The sequence below is a fragment of the Spermophilus citellus genome (assembly GCF_964194105.1).
Source record: "Spermophilus citellus genome assembly, chromosome: 16".
NCBI lineage: Eukaryota > Metazoa > Chordata > Mammalia > Rodentia > Sciuridae > Spermophilus > Spermophilus citellus.
The window spans coordinates 8,525,105-8,530,990 of record NC_138196.1 but is presented as its reverse complement, the minus strand read 5'-3'; the positions used below and the strand labels follow the sequence as shown (position 1 = coordinate 8,530,990).

At 36.4% G+C, this 5,886-nt stretch overlaps 1 pseudogene across 1 annotated transcript; it reads right to left on the bottom strand.

The window, feature by feature from the left end:
• Positions 1-1,998: 1,998 nt before the first annotated feature.
• LOC308635365 (GATA zinc finger domain-containing protein 1-like) lies at positions 1,999-4,201 on the bottom strand (annotated as a pseudogene). The gene has a single exon. The product of its transcript is annotated as a GATA zinc finger domain-containing protein 1-like (transcript).
• Between the last annotated feature and the right edge of the window lie 1,685 nt (positions 4,202-5,886).

The window sequence follows — 5,886 nt, the reverse complement described above, 5'->3', positions numbered from 1 at the left end:
AATAGCTATAGACTTTATTTGGAAGAACAATATCAAGTCATTCATGTGATCTAGCAGGGAAATGACATTGATATGATTGGTTTTCATATTTTAAAATAGGGAAATAAAACAATAGCAATGTGAGTGATGGGTATGTTAATTACCTTGACTGTGATAATTATTCATAGTGTGTAAGTATATCAAAACATCAAGCTATATAGCTTAAATACACATAGTTTGTGTCAATTAACCTTCAATAAACATTTGCAAAAATCCTGGATAAAGTGAAGTTTATTGTACTTAAACTATAATAAGCACAATAAGGAAATATTTTTAGCTGAATATTAGTGTTTAAAGCATTACGATTAAAATTTAAAATAATTATTCAGATTAAACATGTTTAAAGGTCAATAAAAGGATCTAGCTGAGAGAAAGATAATGAATACATTAATAGGAAATTGTAATCCAACCTAAGAGTCCAGTTATTAAAGAAGAAAGAGTGGGTCTAGAGGTATAAATTTGAAATTTAATTTGGGAAATGTTGAGTTCGGATGTCTCAGAAGCATCAAATGGAAATGCTGGTTCAAAAATTTTGGTAGTAAGAGACTAATATATATCTGAAACTTAAGGGAGAATTCTGTATTAAGGATACAGCCTTTGGAAAGGGCAGGAGAATGAGGCTTGCAGTAGAAATTCATTAGCAAAAAATAATTTGTGACCTAGGGAGATTTTATAAAGCAGGTTAACTGTGTAACAAATAGAATCGCAGGGAATACCTACTTAAGTTCTGAGAGTAGGAAAAACAAAGAAATCTTCAGCAGTTCAGTATCACAGAGGGAGAAGATGTATGACCTCATTCAAAATGTCTGAGTAACCTGGTTATAGGATAACATTTTCTTTCAACGACTCTAAGCACATTTTTTTCTAAGAATTTTATATATTTAATTTACAAGAGTTCTATAACACAAAAGAACATGTCTTAAATGTATTCTAAGAACAGTCTTATGTATATTTATTTGTGTGGGATACATTTATATTTGTGTGTATAGGAAAAATCTGCAATTACAAACCATTCTTTCGTACTTTATCAGGGAGACAATGCAATGAGATTTTATATTTTTTAGAAGTGAAAAGAAACAGTAACTATATGAGGTGATGCGTATTCCAGTTAATTTAATCATAGTGAATATTTCACAATGTGAAAAATAAAAGTTTATTGTTTATTCTACTGAGGAAAATGCTGAGGTGTGACTGATTTAAAAGCAAATTTTGACAGTGAATTGAAAAGATTACATCTACAATGGCATGTATATTGTAGTGTGGATTCATTTGACACATTTTGAAGACTGTGTGCTCCTTTCTGACTAAGCTTTATTGAAAATGAATAGTGGTGCCTTTATGTATCAAATTACTAAATGTTCCACTCCTTCTTAATAGAATATTAATTATTGCAATTTGGAGAACTTGACTAATGCTGGGGAACTTGACTATGTTGGGGGAACTTGACTAATATTACCCAAGTAGAGTGAAAACAATACAACAACAACAACAATAACAACAAACAACAACAAATAAACCACATTGTTCTGGACAAGATGTAATCTGAGAAAAAAATAATCTAAAACTTATCCCAAATATGAAGTTATTTGGGACACTGTTTTGCTATTATCCTAAGTAAATTCTTTATGAGAAGTATTGTTTTAAGATTCACTAATGACTTTACAAAGGAAAGAAATTTTAGGGAATCTAATTTGAACAGAGTCAGAGGATTTTTTTTTCAGTTATTCTTTGTACCTTTTGAACAGTTTCTTTCTAATGTTTTTCCTTGGTCCTTCCTGGCTCATTTGGAGTATATGATACTTCTGGCCACTTGCCTGGTTTGGGTCTAACTATGGCTTCATAGATTTACCTAGAAGACCTAGTGCTTGAGCTTCTGAACATAAAATACAGCAAGAATAAAAATAATAAAAACACTCACAAATTCTTCTTCCATAAAGTTTTTTTTTTTTTTTACATGGTGAAAAATACATTTTAATCCAAAAGTTCTGACTATCAGCATTTAGAAAACTATTTTCAATGGTATTTACAATCAATTTTACTGTAACTTTTGTGAACAGAAGAGATGACCATATAAATAGAGCCATCTACAGTGCCTGTTCTCAACATATAACAGTAATTATATAGAAAAAGGGTAAGGGTGAGAGGTGCCACAGTTACAATCATTATGATCAGATCAGGGTAGAGGAGATAAGCATTTCCCCCCACCCCTAACATTTGTCACTCCCTTACTTAACTGATTTGCACTTGAAGTGTACACAGCAGACCTTCCAAAGCATGCTATTAGGAGTCCATGGCAGATGGCTTAAGTTGGGGTAGGCCTACCAATCACTTTTATGACTGCCCAAGCAGCACAGGTTTTCTGGGTGCTCTAGTGAAGGTGACATCTGCACTGCAGTCTATGGTTTGACCTTAAGTCTCTGTTTGACAGAGAAGGTAGATGAGACAGTGAAGAGCAGCTCTATTGAGAACAACTGAATGGTTTCAAAAAACCATTTGCTACAAAAAAATCACATAAAAGTTTAAAAAAGTCTGGGCTAATAAAATCATTTAGGAATCACTCCTTACAGTTAATGCTGTCCAAAGTCTGTCACAGCATTTTATTGATGAGGAAATACGTTTTGTGTGGCTTTATGACACATACAATTGATAACAGATACATTTGATTTAAGCTCTTGATCAGAAACCTAAAACTTAACTAATACTTATATAAAAATAGAATTCATTTTATGAGCTACTAACAATAAATTATGAAGAAAAATAGTCATACCTGTTACTAATGGTCTCCCAGGAAACTGTGTAGCCTTTGCCTGGGAGGATATACATACAAAATGTAATATTTACCTTCAAATATATTTCATTATTTTCTATTCCTTGTAATTTTCTAAGTAATAGGTAATAAACAAGCTAATGATTACTGGGTATTTAGGGGAAAAAAAACTTTGTCATTTTTCCATGTAAAAATTTCATGAAAGGAACACATGTATATCTCATAGTAGTATGATAGATGAAAACTGGAAATCCAGTTTTAATTTTTTTTTTTTTGAATGCTGGGGATCAAACCCAGGGCTTCAAACATGCTAAGCAAGTACTCTACCACTGAGCTATATCCTCAGCCCTGGTTTTAATTTTGTAACTACAAATGGTTGGCAACTGTTTCCTTAATAGTTATTGCTGGAGTAGGTCCAACATGAGTCCATATGTCGCCCTTCTCTGGTCTCGTGGGGACTGTAGGAAATGGTGATGACCGTGACTTGAAATACTCAGAAGGTGCATGGCAAACAAATTCCAAGTATTCCATCTTCCTTGGAAGATCTTCCTCTGTCCCTATGATATAGGATGCAGGATCAAACTGGTCTCTAGGGCTGGAGAGAGTGGGAATGAGCCATGTCAGGGCTGCACTCTTTTCACAATATTGGTCCTGGATAAAACCCCTGATCTGAGCATAGTAGGGCTTTCCATCTTGTTCATCAATCACAGAAACAACATCACCAATTTGGTAATACACTCCCTTGTGGAAGAGTGATTCTGCAGTGATTATGGTAGAAACAGACTCAGGAGTTTTGATAGGATTTTTTAATTTAAAAATGTCTTCTCCCTTTTCCTTTAGTAGAAACTTTCTTTTCAGCAGCTGGAGCAGATTTGTATTTAGTGTTTCTGAGCCGGGCAGACCTCCTGTGAATTTCCTGCTTACTCTGCTTGCGGCCCCCGCCCCCGCCCCCGTTGCTCTGCGGGGGTGCGGCCGAGGTGCTGGGGAAGGTCGCCGTCCGGAAGCTCCCGCCACCGCTGCACCCAGTTCCGCCGGCCGCCCGCGCCGCCCTGGCCCGTGCAGTGGTGGCAGAGGATCTCCCCCTGCGGGCCCTTCTTCCACATGGAGGACGACGTGGTCTTGCAGCCGCTGCAGGTGGGCTTCAGGCCCAGCGGCATGGTGGCCGGCTCGGGCGGCCCCCGCGGGCGCAGCGACGCGGGAATGGCGGCCGCCTTTCTTGGCCGCCCACTGGTCGGCCCGCCACCCCGGCGACACGAAGAACGGCGAGGGCAGGGATGCCGAGCTGTGGACACCAGGGCCTGGCCACGGCCACTGCCCCCTGCAGGCGCGGGACAGGCTCCGCCCGCCCGCGCCCACCACCGGCCCTGGGCAGTGCACAGCGCCGCGGGGCGGGGCCTGGCCTCTTCCATAAAGTTTTGATCTTTCACCTTTCATTGCTCAATTTACACAAGATATTAATGTATGTAAATTTAGTTATCCATCATTAGATTTGCTTCATTAGCTTTGTTCTAAAAACTCTATTTATTAGCTCTTCTTCAGGGTCTTCTTTCATAATGTTTTTATGTTGAAGTCTGCACAGATTGCAGTGTTTGTCGAATAAACTCAATTATTAAGTTTACTGTTCAAATCTTTGCATAATGATTTGCATACCTTCAGAAATAGATTTTTCTCCCCGAGGAAGTTAGTTTGCAAATAAAATGTTATGAATTTTCATTGTAGTCTCTTAGTTTTTACCTCTAGGCAAATTACAGTATTATTTTAAAATGTAGTGTTTCTTTTTTAATTTAGGGCATGTTCCTTAAGAAAATAAGACAATCTTCCATATTTTAATAATAATAATATAATTTAATACAATAGAGTGCCATTCTTTGCTCATTCCCTCGGGTTACAATAGAATTTTTTAATGACTCCTTTCTACATTTTCAGGGTGAAACAAAAATCTTAAAACTAAAGAATCTTCGACCTCAGGACTATGCTAATTACAGCTGCATTGCTTCAGTGAGGAATGTGTGTAATATACCTGAGAAGATGGTGTCATTTAGACTTTCCAACAAGACAGGTATGGAACTCTCTGTTATATGTTTACTGTCTGTAACTGATTTTTAAAAGCATTCTTCAACGTTCTTATAGACCAAATGATTTCTACAATATATGGACAATAAGCACCTTTTTTTCCCCAGAAAAATCTGGGAAATACTAAAAGCTTCTGGTAAATAAAGGTTAAATTTTAATTGCAGTATGCTCTGTGAAATGTGTTTATGTATCAAACATACAAAATTATAGTTCCTTAAAATGTGTTCATGAATACCACAAGCAAGCCTATATCCTATTCACAGAGATTTTTTAGGAATATTAGATTTTTCATATACAAATTCGTGATCTAAGTTGTTAAAAGTGTGTTGTGATCCCAAAGCTAAGTGAGAATCATTCTTTTATGTAAAGAAAGCTAATTGCTAATTTCAGCTAGGTGTTTTAGGACAGTATTTTTGCAGGAAATGTCAAAACATTAGCAGGATTGCTACTCAATATAGGCTGTGTTCAATAACACAGACCTCAGAATAACTGCAAACAAATTTAGAAGAGATTGTTAAATGAAAGAGTAAAGAAAAAGCCCATGAATTATTAACTATCTTCTGTATGATTGTATATAAACAATCACCTTCACAAATCAGTAATTGTATTGGTTTTGAAATTCCAACTTTCAGTGGTAGTGGTAATTTTTTATGATTCAATACATATATTAAAGAGTTTAAAAGAGCTCCTTTCCAAAAATAAAATCAATAAAATAAAATAAAAGAGCCCCTTTCCATTGCTTTTGTTGTGGCTAGGTCTAGATCTTAGTTCTGTCTCTTACTTGTTGAGCAAATTCCTTCACATTTCATTGCCCCATTTCCTCATAAACTTATAAAGCAGTAGGAACTAAGAGAGAATAAAATCATGGAATTTGCAGGTAAATGGATGACATTGGAGAAGATAATGCTAAGTGAAGTTAGCCAGTCCCAAAGAACAAATGCCGAATGTTTTCTTTGATATAAGGAGGCTGACTCAAAATGGGAATAGGAAGGGAGACCATGGGAGGA